This window comes from Acomys russatus, chromosome 25, assembly GCF_903995435.1.
Source record: "Acomys russatus chromosome 25, mAcoRus1.1, whole genome shotgun sequence".
Lineage (NCBI taxonomy): Eukaryota > Metazoa > Chordata > Mammalia > Rodentia > Muridae > Acomys > Acomys russatus.
The window spans coordinates 6,207,796-6,232,133 of record NC_067161.1 but is presented as its reverse complement, the minus strand read 5'-3'; the positions used below and the strand labels follow the sequence as shown (position 1 = coordinate 6,232,133).

Here is a 24,338-nt window from a genome sequence, read left to right as displayed (position 1 = left end):
AGGCATTTCATCAACATACAAATGAGGGAAACATTTAGGCGCCTCTTCTCCCCCTGTCCCCATCCTTTTCTTCACAGGGGGCTGACTTCATTCCCTCCTGGGAGCGGGAAGAGCTCACTAGTTAAGTGAGCAGTGAGCAAGCCTTTCTGTGTGAAAATCCTCCGGAGTTGTGCGGGATGCGGCTTCATTGTGGTCACACAATGCCCTCTAGCCTTGAGTCAGGGTAGTTCCAGGAGAAGAAATCTGAAAACAATGAAGGATCATGAAACACACAAAGCACGATGTGCAATTGCAATAAAGCTGTACAACCTGGGGATTCCTGAGGACCCAAAAGCTGCCAAGGCCCCTCAAAAACTATGGGCATGATGCCAAGTTCCCTGAAAGTCTCTCTCTTAAGAGGAACAACAGCAACATCAGTAAACAATAGGGTTGGGACCTTTCTACTAATTGTAACTTTCCAGATATCTGGAACACTTTCACTGATTTAAACGAGATTACCAAAATGATCATCAGTGTTTGCACGCCTTTGTTGGAGGCGGGACTTGGTTTTCAGAGTCCTGGGGATACATCGGGAGCCTAGCACGTGCTCAGCAAATACTACCGGAGCTTCAGCCCAAGCCCACTGCGTGTAGCAAGCACTTTTCCTATATCAAATCCAAATATGGTGAGAGTTTGATATCATGTGTCTGCCCTGCCCTGTCCACCTCTCAGAGTATCGCACTCCATCTTCTGAATAGCCATTAGAAGGCTGGTGTTGATATTACAGGTTTGGATTCATTCAAGAGATGTCTACTAAATGCCTGCATGCTGAGTGCTGAGGAAGTGGGCCAGAGTGAACTCCTGTGATTGAGCACATCTCTCTAGTTTCCACTCGCTTCCCTACCCATGAGCTGTGCAAATCCCAGGCATCTGCTCAGATCACCCTCAGTGCCAGGGTTAGAAGTGTGACTGTTCAAAGCATCTCTTCTCCCTGCACATCAAGATGGTTCTAGAGAATCAACACTCCAAGCTAAGCCTTGGAACAGACCTAAGTTCACCAGAAGAGAAGGCAGCTTCACTAGCCCCCAGAGTAGAACCTGCAAGGAAGCAAAGTCAAAATAGGCAAAGAAAGCTAAGCCCAGGTGAAAACATGTCTGACGGTGGCCTGGGCCCTAGACCTTTCAATTGTCTTTTAAGAAAACTGAAGCTGGCTTTATATTACTGTCAACAGAGAATATCATTGTGCATAATCAGTCCTCCAAGAGCTCACAGCCCAATAAGGCAAGTTATGTCTAATACAGAATACTGTATGAGTGCTATTATGGAAACATGCATACCAAGGTGGGGGTTTTCTGAAACAAATAGAGGGAATATTAAAGCATACCCAGTCGGAAGTCTTCCTTCTGCCTTGATGGGTCAGAATGACTTGGGCAGGCAACAATTTTCAGATTTTCAGATAGACTGATTATTGAGGCCCCAGGATCCGCCTATCTCTGTTTCATCCCTGATGCTAGGATCACAGGTTATGCCAGCCCACCTAGCTTTACAAAGATGCTAGGATCCTAATTCAAATCCTCGTGCTTATGTACCAAGTGTCCTAATGACTGAGCTTCTACTTTCTCCTTCCCTGTTCTTTCTGTCACTTACCCAGCTATAGTACAGTGCCTGCCTGAAATATGGCCCATCATCCATTCAAAATCCTCCAAATCCCATTGGGAACACATTGCCTTTGGGGATAATTGGGCCAAGAGATTAGACTTAGACGTTGGGATGAGGGTAGGAGGTGAAGGAGGGCCTGAACAGTAACCGGGGTGGGGTACAGCCCGGTTTGAGAGGAGAGATGGTGTGCCAGGGAAGGGAGTCTGGGAAGGGGGGTGAAGCTTGGGCTCCATGCAGAGAAACCCCAAGGCCACTGAAGGACAGAAAAGGAAGCAAGCGGACTTCTCTTTGGGTTCACTCTTCCAGATAATAGGTACCTGCTTGCTACAGAATCTCTCCACGTTTGGCTGCCCTCCAAAGCTAGCTTCTTCTTGGCTCTATTATAATAAGCATCTTTATCGACTAGAGCTGGGGATATCAGAGAAATTTGGGGATTTCAATTTTTTTCTCATCATTATGGCTGAAGGATGTTGCCACATTTGATGTGAGACAAAGGGGATAAAAACGAAGGCATTCTCGGGTTTGCTTCAACCGACACAGCTAAAACTGGAACAGCCCAGAGATGATTAGCACAGCCCCTACACCGGAGGGCACTCACATCTGTGAGGCGTTCCACATTCTTTACATAATGAAGAGATTCTCAGGGCGGAGTTCTAGAGAGTGGGATGAGTTTCTTCAGAAATCTAAGACTATTCCATCTCAGGCTGAGGAGCTTGTAGAGGAGGGGTGTTGTCAGAACAGTCTTCCTTCTCTTTTCTGGTAATCTGTTTCCAAGTGGATGCATTGCTAAGTTATGCGTCTACTCATTTGAGCAGCCTGACACAGTGACAGCTAGATTAGCTTGTGTCAGTATTTAGCTTGTCCCTAAATCACTTCCATTCTTATTTTAAAAGTCAGGCTCCTGGAAACCATCCCCAGAGTTGCACAATGTCCTTGAAGCAAGTAATGGAGGAAGAGGCTTGGGCAACGCCAAGTGAATATCCGGACACAGCAAATAGTTTCCCAGTCACAAATTAACCTAAGCAGTTGGGACAAAGTTGAGGCAAAGTCTGAGAATCAGCTATCAACTGGTAATGTCTGCTGTGGCCAGAGCATGGACAGCCAAGACACAAAAGTCATGGGTTTCTCATTCCTATAGCAAGCATTCACTGAGCATGAGGCATGTGGGCTCCTTCACAGAGCTATGCTACTCATCTCAGCATCGTTCCAGCTTTAGTATATGTGTACCAAAGAGGTCATGAGAATCCCTTCACTCATATCTGACATAAGAATCTCTGTGTGCAAACATATAGAAAGAATAAAGTCATTTCAGCAATGCTGTAGAAAACCAGTGAGGGGACACATTCTAAATCTAAAAACTGTGCTTGAATACAAAGCACAGCATTGTGACAGGGCAGTAACAGGAGCAAGGAAGTATGCCTGCCTGAACAGAAGACCACTGAGTCTGGTCTTGGAGAATGAATAGGAAGTTTCCAGGTGAAAGAAGGAGAAAATATACTAAAGACAGAGTGGAGTAGAGATGCTGCGAACAAGCATACTAGACAAGGATGTTTTCTGGAATTTGGTTGTTCTACACACACACACACACACACACACACACACACACACACACACACACATACACATGCTCTTTTGCTGACTTTTCTCCCTTACCACAATGTCCCATCCCCACAGACATGGTGTTTCTCAAAGTTTGAAGACTTACTAAAAGGGAGAAGGGAGTGGGTCGGGCATTGGAGGAGTTGGATCAAGGGAAGGGAAGGGAGAAATGATGTAATTACATTTTAATTAAAATTTAAAATAACTACATAAAAGACTTACGATGCTCTCACATGAAATCTTTGCCCCTGCTCCCCCCACCCCACCCCCGCTCCCCGTAGGCCAGTCTTAATGCCCTAATGTCTCTGTTTAAATGTCAATTATGAGGCACCAGAATTTAGTGTGAGGGTGGGATGCACACACGTGCTGAAATGCAGCATTTGGCAGGTGAAGCAGAAGGAAACAAAGTCACCAAAGGCAGACAGGTGCCAACACCCAGCCTCTGTACACTCGCCTGGCCACACACAAGTCAAGGCCACCCAGCTGTTGGCTGTATATCCTATCTTGCCACACATGAATCACAGATCTAACAAACTAGGAGACTGTGCAATAAGTTTCTCAACCCCTCCGCAACCCAGCATAATAACAGCATTCAAAGAAAACAAACCTGTTTCCCGGAGCTTCCCCCTTTTCCTGAGAGGCATAGTATCAGCTACTTTTCTATTGCTGCCTTAAAACACCATGACCAAGACCACTTATAGAAGGAAGGGCTTATTTGGAACCTGCAGCTCCAGGGGGCTGGGAGTCCATGACCATCTTGGCAGGGAGCTTGGCTGCAGGAGAGCCAGCAGGGTGCTGGAGCAGCAGCTCACATCCAGTTCCACAAACAGGAAACAGAGAGCTCCCACTGGGAGTGATGTGAGTCTTTTGAAACCTCAAAGCCCACCCCAGTGACACACTTCCTCCAGAAGGCCACGTCTCCTAATCCTCCCCAAAAAGCCACCAACTGAGGACCAAGCATTCAAATTCTCAAAGTATATATGGGGACATCATCCAAACCACTGTGAGTATGAAACTCAAGCTGGCCATCACACGGAGTAGCTTGAAGGTAACACTCTGAGCCCTTGGCTGCATGTGTGCTTCTGAGAGGTAGAGTTGTACAGACTCCCTAGGAGAGAGGGGCCATGACTGGGTAATAAAGATGGTGCATTTCAAGATGGCCAGCTTCTTCCTCACCATCCTGATCCTAAACAAAAACCTGCCTTCTTAGAACAAAGACTTAGCGGGCTTTTTCTCCCACCAGTAAAGCTCCCTGCTGATGGATCAGAGGACTGGCCAGGGCAACCTGTCTTTGTTCAAACTGACCAACTTTAAGTAAGGATTGTGAGGATGCTGGGCATGGCTGGGGGGGTCTACGTTTCCTCACTTCTAATAGAAGCCTCTCCACACTAGCTGACTCATTCCGCTCCGTTCTGTGGTGCTTGAGATTTTTTTCCTGCCTTTTAGTCCTTTAACTTGCAAGGGAAATGAACCTGACCAGGACCTTAGACTTTCCCTTTCTCTTAGGAAGGCTTTGTTTACAGAAGTCACTAACTGCTCCACTGCCTAGAGGCACCTTTGTTCAATAGAGATGCCCTAGACCAGTTAGCTCAGGACAAAAGAGCATCACCATGCAGAACCTGAATAACACAAAACCAGGCCCAAGTTGGAAGACTCCTCTTCAAGGCTGGCAGCTATGGAAGGCTGCTTTTGTCTGCCTATGGCTCCCCACCCCACCCTCCACACCACCCCAACCCACCCCCATGTGGGCACGAACAAACACAATAAAGGACAAACAGGAAAACACCTGGAACTTCAGGAGTCAAGTCAAGTGCGATAAGCCAAGAAGGAGGCAGTTCTATGGGAAAGAGTCACAAATAAAGAAACAAAAATTCCAAACAACGGCACACATGGACTTTAAGACCTAGCATGCTGCCAAAAAGAGACTTGATACCCTATGAGCATATACAGGGGGAGGTAATCCCCCTCAGGAACAGTCATAGGGGAGGGTAATAATGGGAAAATGGGGGAGGGAGGGAAGAATGGGAGGATACAAGGGATGGGATAACCATTGAGATGTAACAAGAATAAATTAATAAAAAATAAAAAAATTTTTAAAATGTTAAAAAAAAAAAAAAAAAAAAGAAGACCTAGCATGCCTAAGTGACTCCCTAGACAAGCCCTAGAATATTTTATCACCTAATGTAAGTAACAATAAACCACAGAGGGATTGGGATGATAGTTCAGTGCTTGTTCTGCAAACAGGAGGACCTAAGTCCTGTCCCAGAAGCCACACTGAAAATAAAAAGCAAGGTATGGGTGCCATGCTTGTAATCCCAGTGCTAGCGAAGGACAGATAGGCAGAACCCTGGGACTGTCTGGTCAGCCAGCCTGGCCTACGTGGGACATTCCAAGCCAAAGACAGTACTTGTCTCAAAACAAAAGATGGATGACACTTGAGGAATGGCTGGCACACACATGCTTTTATGTTTAATAATTAAAGCAGTAAGATATAAGGTAATAAAGTAATGAGGTACCAGATGTCAGAAATTATGTTGTAGAGAAGTTTATTAAATGAGCATGGGGGGGGAAGGAAAAGGGGGTACACCCCTCCCATCAGAGAGATGGAGACAGGGACAGGAAAAGTAAGAAGAAGCGAGAAAGAGAGAGACCTCCTGGAGGGTCGGTTCTTTTATATGGCCCAGGGCAGGGCCACGCCCCCTGTGGCAGGTAAGCAATGACATCACAGGCAGGCGGACTGACGCAGAATCCTAACACGCAGGCATACATGCACACAGAACTGCAGAGAGGAAAAGAGAGGTAAGGTGGGGGGAGAGGGAGGGAGGGAGAAAGAGAGTGGTAAGGAGGGGAAGGGGGAAGAAGCAGGGAAGGAGGAGGGGGAAGGAGCAGGGAAGGGAGAAGGGGAAGGAGCAGGGAAGGTGAAGGGGAAGTGGAAGGAGCAGGGAAGGGGGAGGGGGAAGGAGCAGGGAAGGGGGAAGGGGAAGGGGAAGGAGCAGGGAAGGGGGAACTGAAGCACAGAAGTTGAAGCTGGGGACAAGTATCACTTTGTTGCTGACTTCACAAATTTTGCTTGAGCGTCAGTTACATGCTAGACACAGTATGTATTGAGTGAGGATACAGAAGTGAGCACCCAGGCAACACTTCCCTTCCTTCCGGAGCACAATTAATAGCTGGGGACCCAAAAATCCCACAGGCAGATGTTTCTGTTAATAGCAATCTCCGTAAGAAAATAAAATCGAATAATCAGAAGGAGGAGGGTACGGAGGGAGCAGGAAGAAAGGGACCAACTTTAGCCGGCCAGGCAAAAGGTGACTTTTAAGGTAAACAGGTGACACTGGGGCAGAGAATCGCTGATGTGAATGCAGTCCTGCACACATCACCATAAAATAGGAATGAGCCTGGAAGCTTTGCGTGGCAGATGGAAGGATTGTGGAGCTGGAAGCCAGCAGTAAAGGAGAGGAATGGCAAAATCGAAATCTGGTTGGGGAGTTGGGCAGCAGACAGACAATGCGGAGCATTTGCTTAAAAGTGACAGTGTAGATACGTGGCTCGTTGGGTAGCGCGCTTGTCTAGCAAGCCTGAAGCCGTAGGTTTGATTCTCTGGGACCACATAAATCAAGACTGTCCCCTTTAAATTCTAGTACTGAGGAAGTGGGGGCAGGAGGATTGAAAGGTACATAGCACTTTTAAGGCCCTCTCCCAAACTGCAGAAAAAAAGAAAAGAAATGAGTCTGAGTTGCATTTGTGACTGTGATTGTGAACCCTGCAAGGCGGGCTGTAGACAATTTATTATAAGGTACAAAAGGCAGCTCAGGAAGAGTCTCTGTAGTTGCACGAGAGATAATGATGTCTTAATTTTGACCTGTACAGTAGCAGCAGAATGCCCATTGCACAGATGGAAAAAAGAAATGAGTATCCACATGGTTCGTGTAACAAAATGGAAGTCACATGACTAAGAAATAACAGAGCCAAGGCTCACTCAGGTGTCAAAGCAAAGATGTCATCCACAAGCCCCACGCTTCTGTCATGAGATGGAGCTCAGGGCCATATTAAGAGTCATGAGAAGCAAGGCCCTGTGGTGCACGCCTGTAATCCCAGCACTCAGGGAGGCAGAGGCAAGGGAATCCATGAGAGTTCAAGGCCAGCCTGGTCTACAAAGCAAGTCTAGAATAGGACAGCCAAGGCTACACAGAGAAACCCTGTATAAAAAAAAAAAAGTCATGAGAATCCAGACACATGGATTCCCAGGCCCTCAAATCTGTGATCAGTGACGAAAACATGAATAAGAGGACGTTCTGAAGGTCAAATCACACACCAGCCCATGAAGCAGAGACTCTCAGGAGATTAGCCTTGTAAATGTGGAAGGTTTAACCTAGGCCTCTCTGTTAGACTCTTCACTGGCTGCATTATGAGGGGCAATCCTGTGGTAAAGAACAGAGACATGGAGCTCTCTGCTGGCTTGTCTCCTAACAAGACCCAACTGAACCATGCTGCACAGTAGGTGTTCAAGCACAGCCAATGAAGGATGCTCAGCCCAGTGAGGGGATGCTGTGCTCTTCACAGTGATGCACGCCACACCCTCTCCCTTCAGTTTCATCCGCCAGGTACCCCACATAGCTATGCCACCTAACTTTCCTAGTGACTCTATGACCGTCTTCTCATTTCTTCCATCTTTTTAAAGTGAGAGCCTGAGGTTCCTGGAAGTTTCACCTTCTAAGCTAAGGTGTCGCTGTTACCCCAAGATCTGAGGGGATCTTAGGAATGCACACATAAATCTGGGGTAAAGTTAGAAGGAGACATCAGTGATAGTAACCATCTTGTCCTGACTGCTCTGCTCAAGTCAGAGGTGGCACTGTTTACTTTTTTTTTAAATAAATTAAAATAAATTGAAACGAATGGTTGCCCAGTTGTTGACAGGCTCACGCTGCCCTGAGCCGTGTGTCAGCACTGGCATGGGATTGACGCGGAGGAAGAGTTAAGGTTTGAATTATTATCAGAATTAGGGTGCTTTATTGGTTCACATCACCCAATCTTCCCAGCCATTATGGCTTCACCAAAACATTAAACTACTTTAAACTTTCATTTTCCTCTTAAAACTAAATTAGTTCGGAGGAAATTGTGTTTTCTGAGCTCCAGTTCCAGCCTCGGGCAGAGGGAGTTACAGTACAGCGCACAAATAAACAACAATCATGGCCTAATTACTAAGTAGCAGGAGCGGTGCTGTCAAGTGACAGGGTCCTGGAGGGAGGCAGGGCTCAAGGGGACCTCCTCCTCCAGAAGCCTGGAGTTATTGACACAATAGTCTTCTGCTCCTCTGGCCCTGAAGACCAAAGACAAAGGGATGTCTAAGGCACATGCCAGATGCCTGCACCATGGGCAGGTAGCTAGCCTAGGCTACCCTGTGCACAGGCTATACCACTGAGGAGATCCTGTTGGGGTAATTCTAGGGGATAGAATCTGGTCCAGTTGCCAGACCTCAGTCATGTCACTGCACCTGAGCCACTCACTGAAGTTAAAACAGATGGATTAAGATCTATTTGCTGAGGATCTGTTGTGTGTCCAAAAATATACCATACTCCTTGTTTTTAATGATTATCCGACATCTGTTCTTTCTATCTGTCTACGTTCTTTGAAGAAATAGTCCTTTCATGCTAAGCACATATCAAATCCTTTGGGTTGTGTGATTGAAGATGAGCCTATCATATACCCTCAAGCAATGGAGAAATTGAGGCTGAACCAATCATAAGACCTCAGTCATTGTAGAACATTGGTCATGTGATTAGAGAAGCACCAGCCACAGGACCCCAACTAACCCAAAAGTAAAGCTGAGCCCAGCATAGGACATCAGTCAAGCGACTGAAGCCAAGCCACTTGGCAGGTCCTCGTCCCTCTGACATGTGATGGCTCAAGTGCAGCAGTAGATGGAAGCCAAGCCAAACACAGTTCTTCTCCAGAATTGTCCTGCCTAGAACAGAAATAAGGTTCTGTTCTCCCAGATCTAGAAAGGTACAACTTTTATCTACCTATAGCCTTGGGGGTGAAAGCCATCCCCTGAAAAACAAAAAAGCAGTGAGTTGGGGGTGGCAGGCCTGGAGAGCTGAGGGGTGGAGCAAACAAAGAAGACCATCTCCGTCTCTGGCAAGACTCCTATCCTGTCTGTTAGTTGCAATGCCCAAGCCTGTAACCCACCCAAGCTTCCACCTCCCATGAGTTTAGTCAAGATGGACTCCTGTCATAAACATACAATGGTCTCATCTCCATAGCTAACACTGCCTGAGTGAGCCCTGCAGACAGGCACCTACACAATTCATTGCACTGAATGAAGGTGGTGCCAAGGACACACACAGTTCACATTTAAGGAAACTGAGGCACAGAAATATTAAAGTGATTTCCCAAGGTCATGCACCAGAGATTATAGAATGAGAGCCACTCTCTTTTATGAAATTTTATGCTCCCTTGCAGAGAATGCTGTAGGCACTGAGTAGCCCATTTCGCAGGTGCACAAAGACTTAAAGTTTAAGAGATTGGGACCCAGCTCCTCCGGAGCCACCCTCCTTTATTTTTGCCTCCCTTACTTCCAGACAAAAATCTGCCCTTTGGATTTTCTCAGCCACTGCACCAGTGCACAAGCCCTGAGCTGATCCCTTTTCATTTCTACAAATGGAAATATCTTTATTGTGTTTTCTCTTCCCACTGTATCTGAAGATGATCCTCGCTGCCTGATGTTATTCTCACTGGTAGCGCTCCAGCCCGCAGATGCCAAGGGCTGAAACTTCCTGTTATACAAGTGTTCCGAACTTCCAGGGCTGATTGCCCCTGGCAGAAGCAGCCCCAGACAGGCCAGCGCGTTTGATGCCGAGAGAGTGTGTCAAGGCTGCCTGGGCATTTGCTAGTCCCTTTTAATTTTCAGAGCAAGAGAGTCTGGATGTACAGAAATGAGGGGAAGGCAGAAAGACAAGGAGAGAGAAGGGCAAGGTGAGAGAAACTGGGGGCTATGGGGAACAGCAGTCAAGAGCAAACCCAAGATCATCATTGTTTATCCCCCTGCTGAGTTCCTCATAAGACAAGGCATTTGAGATTGCTCCTGAAAATGGGGTTTTGGCCAGGGTGACCTTGGATGCAAGGACTCTTCACTCTAAGAGCAACCAGAACTCCTCCCATTCCTGCCCCTGCAGTGAACATGGCCTGAGAACAGTCCCTGTATCCCCCCACTCCCACCGCTACCGTAAAAGCCTTGCCTTGTTGGTTGAGATGTGCAGGCAAGCCACCTCTTTTGGCATATTTTCAAGTCATCTTTGGGGAGGGAAGTGGTGGCTTCAATAGAAGTTAAGGTGGGATTTTAGCGTGACTTGAGGATAAGGTTCAATCAAGAGTCTCTTTGCAGAAAACGTGAGCGACCCCTGGTAGCCTTACTGTAAGGCTGGAGCACCATCAGCCTCCCAGGCTCTATCTTCCATAAAACCATCATCTGAAAGATTGCTCTCTGCTGGAGGCTGAAGGTAGGAGGAGACTTTTAGATAGGGGGTATATTTATTTCCTACCATGGATACAGCAAATTACTGTAAACCTGGGAGCCCAGAGCCATGCATATGTATTAATGTACAGCCCCGGAGTCTGGAATTGGCATCACTGGGATAAAACCAAGATGGCTACAGGACCGTGATCTTATCTGAAGGCTCAAGGGAAGAATTCATTGCGTTGTCCTCTTCGGCTTCTATCGATCATCAGCAGCCTTTGGCACATAGCCCCTTCCTTCAAGGCAAATTCTTTTCATCCTGTTTGTCCTATTTGTATCAAGCTCTCTGCTGTGCTCTTTCTTCTGTCTCCCTTCTCTACTCTGAAGAAACCCGGTGATTGCAATGCGCTTACCTCAGCCCTCCGGTAGGACCTCCCCGTTTCCGTGTCAGTCATTAGCAAGGCTGATTGCACCCATTGCCTTTATTGCCTTTGTGAGATAACCTAACATAGTCATGATGAGTTCCTGGAATAAAGACATGGACCGTAATCACACTGCCTATTATAGAGGCTTCAGCAAAATTCTCTATTCTGTGTGTTTGCTTTGATTTGGGGTAGCATCTCAATAGGTAGCCCACGCTAGCCTCCAACTTGTGACCCTCCTGCCTCATCCTCCAAGGTATTAAAGGCATCAAGCCAGGCAGTCTTCAATTACATGCTGGTAGCCTGCAGGCGCCCTTTTCCAAGGTCAGTAAGAAAGCTTGACAAAGTGACTCAGAAACTTGCCTCTCACTCCTCCAAGAAAAGGATGTTGTGCAGTGGATGTCTGCTAAAGCACTGTTGACACACATGTGTGTATTTTGAGCCCAGGCTGGCCTCAAGCTCTCATCCTTTTGGCATGAGATTAGAGGTGTGCACAGTGATGTGTCAGAATGAATGCTGGGAAATCTCCAAGACAGCCCCTCCCTCCTAAGCAGTTAATGAGAACTTCTTGCACACACGTAACCACCATAGTCTCTCCTTAGAAATGGCACATGCTTGCTTGTACCCAGGCTGTCCTCCTGTGCTACTGTGTGGTTATAGTGTTGACACAGGTTCTAGATCACCAGGATGTTGATTCAAAGAAGGCTTTGCTGTCCCATCAAGGCCACCACTCTGGATGTGCCTATGCAGTACAGTGAGCCCTCGACAGCCAGACTGTGCAGCAGTGCCACAGGCCAATTAGCATAGACTCATCTTAGGCCCTACTGTCTGTCCTTGGTGGGATTCTGGGCCCCCTAGCTATGGCTAGCAGGACCACCAGCCAGAACATTGGATTTAGGTCCTTGAATCAAGGCTAAGACACCAGTTTGGACATCCTGACATTTAGGGTCAGGTATTTCTGGAGCTGCGGGTGGCACGAGGGTCCTCTGACTCAGCCTAAGTTGATTTCCCATCTTGACTGGGTCTGATTGAATGTCAGTGCTGTTTCTGGGGAAGGACCCTTTTGGTTCCTTCTAGGCCTTGCTCTCTCTGCCTCTGCAGCATTCATCTCCCCCCCCCCCTTCTGTCTCTCTCTCCATCTCCTCCCCAACTCTGTCATCTGTGTCTCCTGCCTGTCGTTGGTTCTGTCCTTCCACCTGTTCTGTGTCTTCTTATTTCTTTATTTGCCTTTCTGACTTTCTTTGGCTCTCCATCTATGTTTCTCTACTGATCTCACGTATCTTTCTGTCTCCTATTTTTATCTGTCTCTAGATTTGTCCCCCTGTCTGTCTCCTGCCTCACTCTCTCAGTATTTAAGACACACTTCCTTCTCTGTGTTCATGTAGTATGTGTCTTATTTGTGTGTGTGTGTGTGTATATGTGTGTTTTTTGTGTGTGTTTATGTATGTGATTGTGTGTGTGTGTGTTGTGTGTGTGGTGTGTGTGTGTGTTGTTTATATGTGTTCAAGTTTGCTTTCTATTTTTGTGATAAAACAATGACCAAAACCAACTCGGGAGGAAGGCTTATTCCACTTTACAGCTTATGGTCCATTACTGAGGGAAGTCAGGGAAGGGACTGAAGACAGGAACCTGGAGGCAGGAACTGAAGCAGAGGCCATGGCGGAGTGCTGCTTAGTGGCTTACTCTTCTCAGTTTGCTCAGCTTGTTTTCTTATACTACCCAGGAGCTCCTGCCCACTGGTGGCACCACCCACAGTGTGCTGGACCTTCTCACATTAATCATTAATCAAGAAATTGCACTGCAAATATGCCTATTGGCAATCTGATGTTGACAGTTCCTCAATTAGCATTTTTTTCTTCCCAGATAACTCTAGCTTGTGTCAAATTGACAAAAACAAAAACTAACCATCATTTTGAGAGTGTGTGTGTGTGTTGAGTTGTTTGTGTGGGTTTGTGTATTGTTTAGGCACATATGTTGAGTATGTACTGTGTGTGCACATGGGTGTATATGCTTGGTTTCTGTGCACTGGCATCTACTTTCTTTTTCTGTCTTCTCTGCATCTCTTAACTGTCCTCAAAGCGTTGACTTTGGATCTTTTCCCCTTTGTTTCTTCTGTTAATTCCTCTCCTTTGCTGTCACTTCATCCTGTATTTCTCTTTGGTGCTCCTCTCGTTTCTCTCCAGTACAACAAAGAGAGAGAGAAGGAGAGCAGGAAAAACAGAAGCAGAGGAAGCCAATAAGCTCCACTCTTCCTCCCCTCAATGCCCCCATCAGTCTTGGCCCTGAGCTCAAGTGCTGGGCTCTGCCCACAGCCCCTACATGGAGAACTCCAGCAACCCAGCCAGCCAACACAGACGGGGAGCACAGCCTCTCCTTGGTGTCCAAAGTACAAGTGCATTGGGTAGGAGCAGCCAGGGCTGTTAAACAGGCTGCAGTTCTCCAGGGGACAGCCTGACTCTTCTCCAGGAAAAGAGGAGAAAGGACTCCTCAGTGTCCCCATAAGAGTGCTGTGTCCCCATTTACAGTCAGCACTTTTACTGTTAACTTTCTCCATGAGTAAACTCTGTCATTCCAGAACTGAGATGTGGGCTTGGATGGGAAAAGGGAAAAAAAGGAAATAATTATGTGCCCAGCTCTTGGCAGTTGCACATTTTTTTCTTCCGTTTTATGTTCCAAGTCATAATCCTACACATATAAAATTTAACCACCACTGCATTGTTAGCATTTTGCAGAGAGAATTCTTCAGCTGTAGCACCAACCAATTTACTTGAAAGAATTGCTGGAATCTGTTTACAGCCAACAGGCCCAAGTTGGTTTGTAACTCTCCTGGTGTACCTGGTGACAGGTACCCTAGCTTTTCCTCATTTGCTTCCTCATCTATGTAGCATGTGGGCTTATAGAAGTGCTGACTCTTTGATGAACATCCCTCTCATGGCTTCTTCTCAGGGTATTGCCAAAAGAAGCAGAAGGAGAGACTCCATTCTGCGACCTTCCCAGGCTGGGATAATATCTAGCTCTTCATTTGTTGTCTGGGCTACTTTGGGCCAATCACTAACCCCCTCTGACCCCACTTCTAGTTCTTTCGGTGGCAGCCCATCTCTCAGCCATTGTAAGGATAATATAGAATGTTACATGAGGTGAGTCCAACACATAGAAGAGACATGTCCTATGCAAGACAGTGTGCATCTGTTTTACTCTTCGTTCAACTCAAAGGCTACAGTCTTACAAGTATTTGGTGCTCATAAAATGGGCAAAAGAGACTAGGAATCTTGCGTGAGTTATGGGTGAACCACCTCCCTACTTTAGGCCTGAGAACAGACTCCATAGAGAATTCCCAGCTATGACTCTGAAATACTCCCTTTTTTCTCCCTGCTTCCTAGATGTCCAAAGCCTTTTCCAGTCCACACATCTTCTTATTTTAGGACTCTAAGAGCAGGGCACTGCAGACAATCCACAGCAGTTAAGACTCCTTGACAGCGAAATTCCCATCTTGCATTACCTTAAACACCAAACATTGAATGACACAACTAGCATCTCCATGCCTGCAGCTGTGGCTGCATCCCGGGTCCTGTGCCCATCACTACAGCTTCTTCCATGGCTTTTCACCTGCTTCCTGAGTTAGTTTCATGATGGCTTTCTTCACAAACCTCCAGTGCTATGTCCCAACCGGTTCAACTCAGCACAAGGGCTGACAAAGGCTGGTCAACTGCCTGTTCTGTAAATAAAGTTTTAATGGAGCACAGCGACATCTACTCATTGGTGTGTGGTCTATGGCAACATTTGCAAAGCAAGAGCAGAATTCAGAAGCTTCAGTAGACATAGACGAGAGAGACAGACAGACAGACAGACAGACAGACAGACAGACAGACAGACACAGGCACAGGCACAGAGAGACAGAGAGACAGACACAGGCAGAGAGAGAGAGAGAGAGAGAGAGAGAGAGAGAGAGAGAGAGAGAGAGAGAGAGAGAATAACCACTACTGGGGCCACCACAAAAAAATGTTTTCTAACTCTTATCCACAACAGAGCCCTCCTTTCCACATTTGAGAGTGGCTGTTTGAATGAGAATGGGCCCCATATAGGATTATATTTTAATTCACGGTCCCTAATTGGTGGGGCTGTTTGAGTAAGAATTGGAAGGTGTGTCACTGAGGGCACACTCTGAGGTTTCGGACACCCATGCCATTCCCAGCTCTCTCTCTCTCTCTCTCTCTCTCTCTCTCTCTCTCTCTCTCTCTCTCTCTCTCTCTCTCTCTCTCTCTCTCTCCTGTTTGAGGCTCAGATGTAAGCCCCAGCTACTTACTGCTCCAACACATCACACCTGCTTGTGTGCTGCCATGCTGCCCATCATGATGGGCATGGCCTCACCCTCAGAAACTGTAAGCAAGCCTCCAGTGAAATGCTTTCTCATTTATGTGTTGCCTTGGTCATTGTGCCTCTTCACAGCAACAGAAAAAAAAAAAGATAAAATTGGGGATGCGAAGTCTTAAGGGTCAGAGAATTGGCTCCCCCCAAACCATTCCCTGGGGCCTGGGAAACTCTAATGAGCCCACCTTCACCCTATGGGCACCCTCCACTAGAAGGCCAAGCCAGCCAAATACACTGATTGAAATTCCTCCCCACCGAAGCCATGAAAAACAGGAGAGGGGTGTGCTCCCTAGGAGCAGTCCCTTGAGGAAGAGGAAACAAGCAAAGTCAGGCAAAACAAGGGAGCCTCATGCCTTGATTGAATGATGGAGCATCATGTCCTGGGACAGAGGCACAAATGCAGATTCCAGCTTGCCAGATGCATTCTGTTTCCAATGAATCTGTGGCTACAGCTATTCAGTAAACAAACAGATGTTTCTCTTCTGAAATTAGCACTCATGTGGATGCGTCCCTATGTCAGGAATCCCAGAGCTGTGCTGTCCTCACCGCTGATGATTCAGCAGAGAGCAGGAAACACCAACTGTAAACCGCTATTGATCCTTCTGCTCAAGATACTGCCATAGGCAGAGGCTCAACAACACGAACCTCTTAAACCGGAGGCAGCATCTGAAGCTGGAAATGACCCTTTAGACCATGCCAAGGATGCCGGCTCCTTGCTCATCAGGCCATGAAACTCTCCCAGTTCCAGGCAGCATCCCACGAGCACAGGAGACAAAGCCAATCCATCACAGAACTCTTTGCCCTGCTCTTCAATGCAGCAGCCATGCATGCACTCACTGTCCATGATGGCTGTGTTAACTCTCCTTATCTGTCATGGCTATCCAGATTCCACACACACACAAAGAGAAGCCTGCAGTGCCCCCTCTCTCTCTCTATTCTAAATTCAGGCCTCCTCATAATAGTCCCTCATTGAAATGTATCAAGAAACCAAATGTCTAGCAACATATGAATGAGTAAGCGTGGGTAATATGAATATACAATGGAGTATTGTTTAGCCTTTAAAAGAAAAGAAATTCTGGCATCTGCTGTATCACGGAGGAAACTTAAGCTCTAAGTGAAATAAGCCGCACACAAAATGACAAATAGTATAACTCGCTTTAAATAAGGCCCCCATGCACACAGGAAAATGCATGCTCTCAGAGTCTGGACACTGACAAGATGGGGAGGTCATGTTTAATAGGCCTGGAGTTTGTAAGTGGAAGTTCTGGAGGTGGATGGTGGTGGTAGCACCTTCTCAGTGGTATCAGTGAACTTAAAAACCACAGATGGTGCCCAGACCTAAGGAACCATCTCAGAAGGAGAAGGCCAAAAGGATGTAAGAGGCAGAACACAGGGGAGTGCTACGAAATGCTGTCTCCTGGACATGACAGGGCTGTCACACACATGAACTGACAGCATCTGGAGTTACATGAATAAAACTTGTATAAGATCAGCCGAGCAAGTGGTGGAGCTCACCTTTAATCCCAGCACTCGGGAGGCAGAGGCAGGCAGATCTCTGAGTTCCAAGTTCCAGGATTACCAAGGCTATGCAGAGAAACCCTGTCTTTAAAAAACAAAAACAATAACAATAACAAGATCAAGCTCATTGGAAGTCCAACATGGGTGCGTTAGTCCGCACTCCTACCCAAGGCACTGTCACAGCTACCGATGGAGAGAGGGTCACTTTTCTTTGGGAGTATGGCCACAGGTAGATTGTCTATTCCCCCATGGTTGACCCAATAATCATGAGCAGACGGACAGCACTAATTGGACTCAGGCGGTATTTCAAAGGATGGGGAGAATTGGAACGTGGTAGGGAGGCATGTTGTGGGGGCTGTGGAGAGCTGGAGGGAGGGAGGAGGTGGATATGGCCAAAATACATATTGTGTGTTTGTACATATATGTAAATGTGTGTGTGTATGACCTTTTCAAAAAATAAATAAAAAAAAATTTAAATAACTCATGTAAAACAAATTATCTTGAAGATGCAAATGACTGTGTCCTCAGCTTGGTGCTGAAGTTCTTCACTGTTCCTCTCTGGCTTTGTCCCACTGTCTCTCATGTTTCCCCCTTACCCCAAGCCCTTGATTCCCCCCTGGAAATGGATTGTGATGGCTACATGCCTTCCCTCCCAGGTTCTGGAAACACTTGGCTCTTCTCCACCCTTGGGTTCTGATCTCACCTTGACACATTGCAGCTCTCATTGTGAATCACCTTCTGTAGTACTGGCTGGATTCCACTGAACTGGAATGCCTCTCACTTCCTAAATTTTCCTTCAGCATCTTGCCTTAGAGGTCCATCCACATCCAATGTTCTAAGATGTGGTATGTCTCTTTCTCTTCTGCCATTTCACCTTGATATTGCCAAGGCACACAATCCCTAAGAAACATTTCCCCACTGTGCCCAAGCATCCAGAGCGTGTGACCCAGAGCATCAGTGGGCATGAGCTCACCTGGGAGCTTGTTTTACAATGTAGGTTCTTAGGCCACTGAGTTGACTCTAGGAAAAAGGCACTTACCATAATAACCCCGACAACCTGAGTTTGACCCATGGATCCCACGCATTGGAAGGAAAGAATCAATGCCTGCAAGTTGTCCTCTGGCCTCCACACACATGGTGGCATTTGTGGGCACACACACACAGAAAGGTAAATAAGTAGATGTAAAAAAAAAATACTTTTAAGAGGATCCAAGATGGTGGCGAGCAGTGTGGACCGCGTTTGGAGGCTCCAGTGAACAATTCAGGGAATTGCACAGATTCGAGCCAGGAACACCGAGGTCCGAACATCACGGCAGCGGGAGTGCTCCACGGCTCGGAGGGACCAGGGTGCGGAGGACCTGCGTGCCCCTGCACACAGGAGGAGCGTGGATTTTCTCTGATCAGAGCGACAGCAGCAGAGGCAGCAGCACCAGCGGCACCAGCAGCGGTGGCTGAGGTTTGCAGCTCATAGCCTTCCGGTGGGGGCGATTGGTGTGGTGGCTGGTGGGAGTTGCTGTGGGAGAGGGGACTCGGGGCAGGATTTGGGTCGCGTGGAGCCTTCGGACCCTGACTGAACTCAGCGGACAGTTCGGCCCCAGAGTCCCGGGTACTGGCCCAGCCCAGCAAGCAATTCTGCCCGAGGCACTAACTCAGCTTTGGCCACAGCTCCCCTGCTGTGGCACAGGCTTAGTTGAGCACGCAGCTCCACACTAGGCAGCACCTCAGATTCAGCGGCAGCTCCCCTGCGGTGACACAGTCTGGGAGGAGCAATTGTTCCACCATTGGCGCTAACTCAGAGCAGCGCAGGTCTCTGCTGTGGCGCAGGCTTGGTGGCATGCTCAGTTCCATCCTAGGCACCAACTCAGCTCAGCGGGCAGCTCCCCTGCGGTGACACAGTCTGGGCGGAGCACTTGGTTCCACCACTGGCGCTAACTCAGAGCAGCCACAGTTCTCCTGCTGTGGTGCAGGCTGGACAGAGCGCTCGGTTCCACTAGCTCTAAGACTCTGGTTGGACACAGTGTGCAGTTTGAATCCAGAATTCCTGGCTGAGATTGGTGGTCAGTTCGGGACCTGAGTCAATAACTGACCACAGCACGCACTTTGGTCCAAAAGGCCCTAGTGGAGCTTGGTGCGTAGTCCCAGCCCAAAAATTCTGGCTGGACCCTGTGTGCATTTTGGGCCCAGAATCCCTACCTGAGCTTGACAGACGGTTCAGGCCCTGAGAATCTAGCTGAGTTCAGCCCGTGGTTCGGGCCCAGTGTTCCTGGCTGGACTTGGCAGGGAACACAGAAGGCTGTGGATACCTTGGCCTGACCCAACACTCATTCAGAGACCCAGAACAATTGCAGGATCCACAGCACAGGGGGGCTGAAGATCACTGGCTATGAGAGACCAGAACAACAGGGCTAACCTCCTAACATCCACACCAGTGAAGCTTTGAGCTTGCAGCCTAGGGAAATCGTGAGAAACAAGTGATCTATCGTCAGACACCCTCCATCCAACTCTGGAAGCTACCCAACAAAAAACAAAGATGGCAAGATGTCTAAAGGACAACGAAAAAAGCATACGCAAAAAACCCAAAACAACATGGCGTCTCCAGTTCCAGCTATCCCAAAGAAACAACCCAGAGAACTCAAATACAACAGAAATACAAGAAAATGACCTCAAATCTTTAGTAATGAGGATAATGGAGGAAACAAATAAAATTCGTAATCAAATGCAGGAAGACGCAGACAAACAGGTGAGAGACATAAAAGAAGCACATAGAGTGGAACTGGAAAAATTGCAGGAAACTGCAAAAACAACCAGATGAAAAGAACTAAATAAAACGGTTCAAGCTCTGAAGCCCTATAAAGAGGCAATGGAAGAAACTCAGGAATATACAAAAAATCAGATGATGAAAGAAATAAAAAAATCAGTTCGAGATCTGAAAATGAAATGGATTCAATGACTAAAACACACGACAGAAGAAAAATGAGAAGTGAGACCTCAGAGAAGAAGGCGAGCAACACAGAGGTGAGCTTTTCTAACAGAATCCAAGAGATAGAAGAAACGAATCTCAGGGCTAGAAGATACAATCACAGATATGAATCAACCATTAAAGAACATTGCCAAATCTGGAAAACTCCTGACACAAAACATCCAAGAAATTAGAGGACACCATGAAAGGAAGAAATCTGAGGATAATAGGCATTGAAGAAAGAGAAGACATCAGACTCCAGGGCCCAGAAACTATTCTCAACAAAATCATTAGAAGAAAATTTCCCCCATCTAAAGAAAGAGATGCCTATAAACATACAAGAGGCCTACAGAACAACAAATAGTAATTGACCAGAAAAGAAAAACTGCCCGCCACATAATAATCAAAAACAAAACATGCAGAACAAAGAAAAAATATTAAAAGCTGCAAGGGAAAAGGGCCCCAAATAACATTTAATGGTAAACCTATCAGAATTACACCTGACTTCTCAGCAGAGACCATAAAAGCCAGAAGGGCCTGGACAGAGATCCTGCAAACCCTAAGAGACCACAGATGCCAGGCAGCCAGACTACTTTACCCAGCAAAATTATCAATAACCATTGATGGAGAAAACAAAATTTCCATGACAAAAAACAAATTCAAACAGTACCTATCCACAAATCCAGCATTACAGAAGGTACTAGAAGGAAAACTCCATCCCAAAGGGTCAAGCTACAACCAAAACTACCCAGGAAATAGATAACTATCCCATGGCAAAAACACAACTACACAAACACTCGATGGAAACAACATCAAATTTAAGACTCTTAACAGTCACTGGTCATTAATATCTTCTAAACATCAATGGCCTCAATTCTCCAATAAAAGACCACAGACTAACTGAATGGGTACATAAACAAGATCCAACATTCTTCTGCATTTCAAGAAACACATCTCACCTATAATGAAAGGCATTACCTCAGGGTAAAAGGTTGGAAAAAAATATTCCAAGCAAATGGTCACAAGAGGCAAGCAGGTGTAGCCATTTTAGTATCGAACAAAATAGACTTTCAACCAAAATTAATCAAAAGGGATGAGGAAGGACACTTCATACTCATCAAAGGTAAGTCAACCAAGATGACATCACAATTCTGAAACTCTATGCTCCCAATACAAGGGCACCACATTTGTAAAAAGATCTCCTAAAAAAAGTTAAACCACACATCGATCCCCACACAATAATAGTGGGAGACTCAAACCTCACTCTCACTGACGGATAAGTCATGAAACAGAAACTAGCCGAGAAATACATCATTAACCAATGCCATGGGTCAAATGGATATAACAGATATCTTAGAACCTTTCACCCAAACAAGAAAGAATTACACTTCTTCTCTGCACCCCATGGAACCTTCTCCAAAATTGATCACATCGTAGGGTCACAAAGCAAGCCTCAATAGATACAAGAGGATTGAAATAATACCTTGTATCCTATCAGATCACCATGCTCTTAGGCTGCAATTCAACAACAACAGAAATAACAAAAAGCCTACACGTACGTGGAAACTAAACAACTCTCTGCTAAATGACACCTGGGTCAGGGAAGAAATAAAGAAAGAAATCAAGGAGTTTCTGAATTTCAATGATAATGAAGAAACAACATACGCAAATTTGTGGGATACATTGAAAGCAGTGCTAAGAGGAAAATTCATAGCACTAAGTGCCTTTAAAAAGAAATTGGAAACATCGCACATAAGCATCTTAACAACACAACTGGAAGCCCTAGAAAAAAAAGAAGCAGAAACACCCAAGAGGAGTAGACGCCTGGAAATAATCAAACTCAGGGCTGAAATTAACAAATTAGAAACTAGGAAAACAGTCCAAAGAATCAACAAAACCAAAAGCTGGTTCTTTGAGAAATTCAACAAGATAGACAGACCATTAGCCAAACTAACTAAAAGGCAGAGAGACAGTATTGAAATCAACAAAATCAGAAATGAAAAGGGAGACACAACAACAGACACTGAAGAAATTCAAAGAATCATAAGACCCTACTTTGAAGGCATATACGCCACAAAATTTGAAAATCTAAGGGAAATGGACGATTTTCTTGATCAATTTCACTTGCCAAAGTTGAATGAAGAACAGATAAACAAGCTAAATAGTCCCATTTCCCCTACAGAAATAGAAGCAATCATTGATGGTCTCCCAACCAAAAAAAGCCCAGGGCCAGATGGTTTCAGTGCAGAATTCTACCAGACCTTTAAGGGCGAGCTAATACCGATACTCTTCAAGCTACTCCAAAAGATAGAAATGGATGGAAAATTACCAAATTCATTCTATGAGGCCATAGTCTCATTGATACCTAAACCTCACAAAGACTCAACAAAGAAAGAGAATTTCAGACCAATTTCTCTTATGAACATAGATGCAAAAATACTAAATAAAATACTTGCAAAACGAATACAGGAGCATATCAAAGATATCATTCATCATGACCAAGTAGGCTTCATTCCAGGCATGCAAGGATGGTTTAATATACGGAAATCCATCAATGTAATCCACCATATAAACAAACTGAAAATAAAAAACCACATGATCATCTCCTTGGATGCAGAGAAAGCACTTGATAAAATTCAACACCCATTCATGTTTAAAGTTTTAGAGAGATCGGGGATACAAGGCACTTTCCTCAACATAATAAAGGCTATATACAGCAAGCCAATAGCCAAAATCAAAGTAAATGGTGAGATACTCAAGGAAATTCCTCTAAAATCGGGAACAAGGCAAGGCTGCCCACTCTCTCCATATCTCTTCAATATAGTACTCGAAGTTCTAGCCAGAGCAATAAGACAACAAAAGGAGATCAAGGGTATCCAAATGGGAAAGGAGGAAGTCAAATTATCCCTCTTTGCAGATGATATGATAGTGTACATAAGTGACCCTCAAAACTCCACCAGAGAACTCCTACAGCTGATAAAAAACCTTCAGCAAATTGGCTGGATACAAAATTAACTCAAAAAAGTCTGTAGCCTTCCTATACACAAATGACAAGCTTGCAGAGGAAGAAATTAGGAAAACCACACCCTTCACATTAGCCACAAGCAATATAAAATATCTAGGAGTTACCCTAACTAGGCAAGTGAAGGACTTGTATGAAAAAAATTTCAAAACTCTGAAGAAAGAGATTGAAGATGACCTGAGAAGATGGAATGATCTTCCTTGCTCATGGATCGGGAGAATTAACATAGTAAAAATGGCCATCCTACCAAAAGCAATCTACAGATTCAATGCAATCCATATCAAAATACCTACACAATTTTTTAAAGACATTGAAAGTTCAATTCTGAACTTCATATGGAAAAACAAAAAACCCAGAATAGCTAAAACAATCTTGTACAATAAAAGGTGCTCCGGAGGAATCTCCATACCTGATCTCAAACTGTACTATAAAGCAATAGTAATTAAAACAGCATGGTACTGGCACAGCAACAGGCTGGTTGATCAGTGGAATCGAATCGAAGACCCAGATATGAATCCACACACATATGGGCACTTGATTTTTGACAAAGAAGCCAAATCCATTCAATGGAAAAAGGATAGCATCTTCAACAAATGGTGCTGGTCTAGCTGGAGGTCTATGTGTAAAAAAATGAAACTGAACCCATATTTGTCACCTTGCACAAAACTCAAATCCAAGTGGATTAAAGACCTCAACATAAAACCAGAGACACTAAGCCACTTAGAAGAAAAAGCGGGAAAGAGCCTGGAACATATTGGCACAGGAGACAACTTCCTGAACAGAACACCAACGGCCCAGGCCTTAATGTCAACCATTAATAAATGGGACCTCATGAGGCTGAGAAGCTTCTGTAAGGCAGGAGACACTGTCAAGAGAACAAAGCGACAGCCTACAGACTGGGAAAAAATCTTCACCAACCCTACATCTGACAAAGGCCTAATATCCAAAATATATAAAGAACTCAAGAAATTAAACACCACCAAACCGAATAACCCAATTGAGAAATGGGGCTTGGAACTAAACAGAGAATTCTCAACAGAGGAGTATCAAATGGCTGAGAAACACTTAAAGAAATGCTCAACCTCCTTAGTCATCAGGGAAATGCAAATCAAAACAACTCTGAGATTCCATCTTACACCCATCAGAATGGCTAAGATCATAAATTCAAGCGACACCACATGCTGGCGAGGATGTGGGAAGAGAGGAACACTCCTTCATTGCTGGTGGGAATGCAAACTAGTACAGCCACTTTGGAAATCTATCTGGTGCTATCTCAGAAAAATGGGAATAGGGCTTCCTCAAGACCCAGCTATTCCACTCCTTGGAATATACCCAGAAGATGCTCCAGCACACAAC

General features: G+C 45.7%; 1 non-coding gene across 1 annotated transcript; it reads left to right on the top strand.

The window, feature by feature from the left end:
* Positions 1 to 2,158: 2,158 nt before the first annotated feature.
* On the top strand, positions 2,159 to 2,260 carry LOC127208913 (U6 spliceosomal RNA). Its single transcript, XR_007833168.1, has one exon. It is a non-coding gene; the product is annotated as a U6 spliceosomal RNA (small nuclear RNA).
* The last annotated feature ends 22,078 nt before the right edge of the window (positions 2,261 to 24,338 follow it).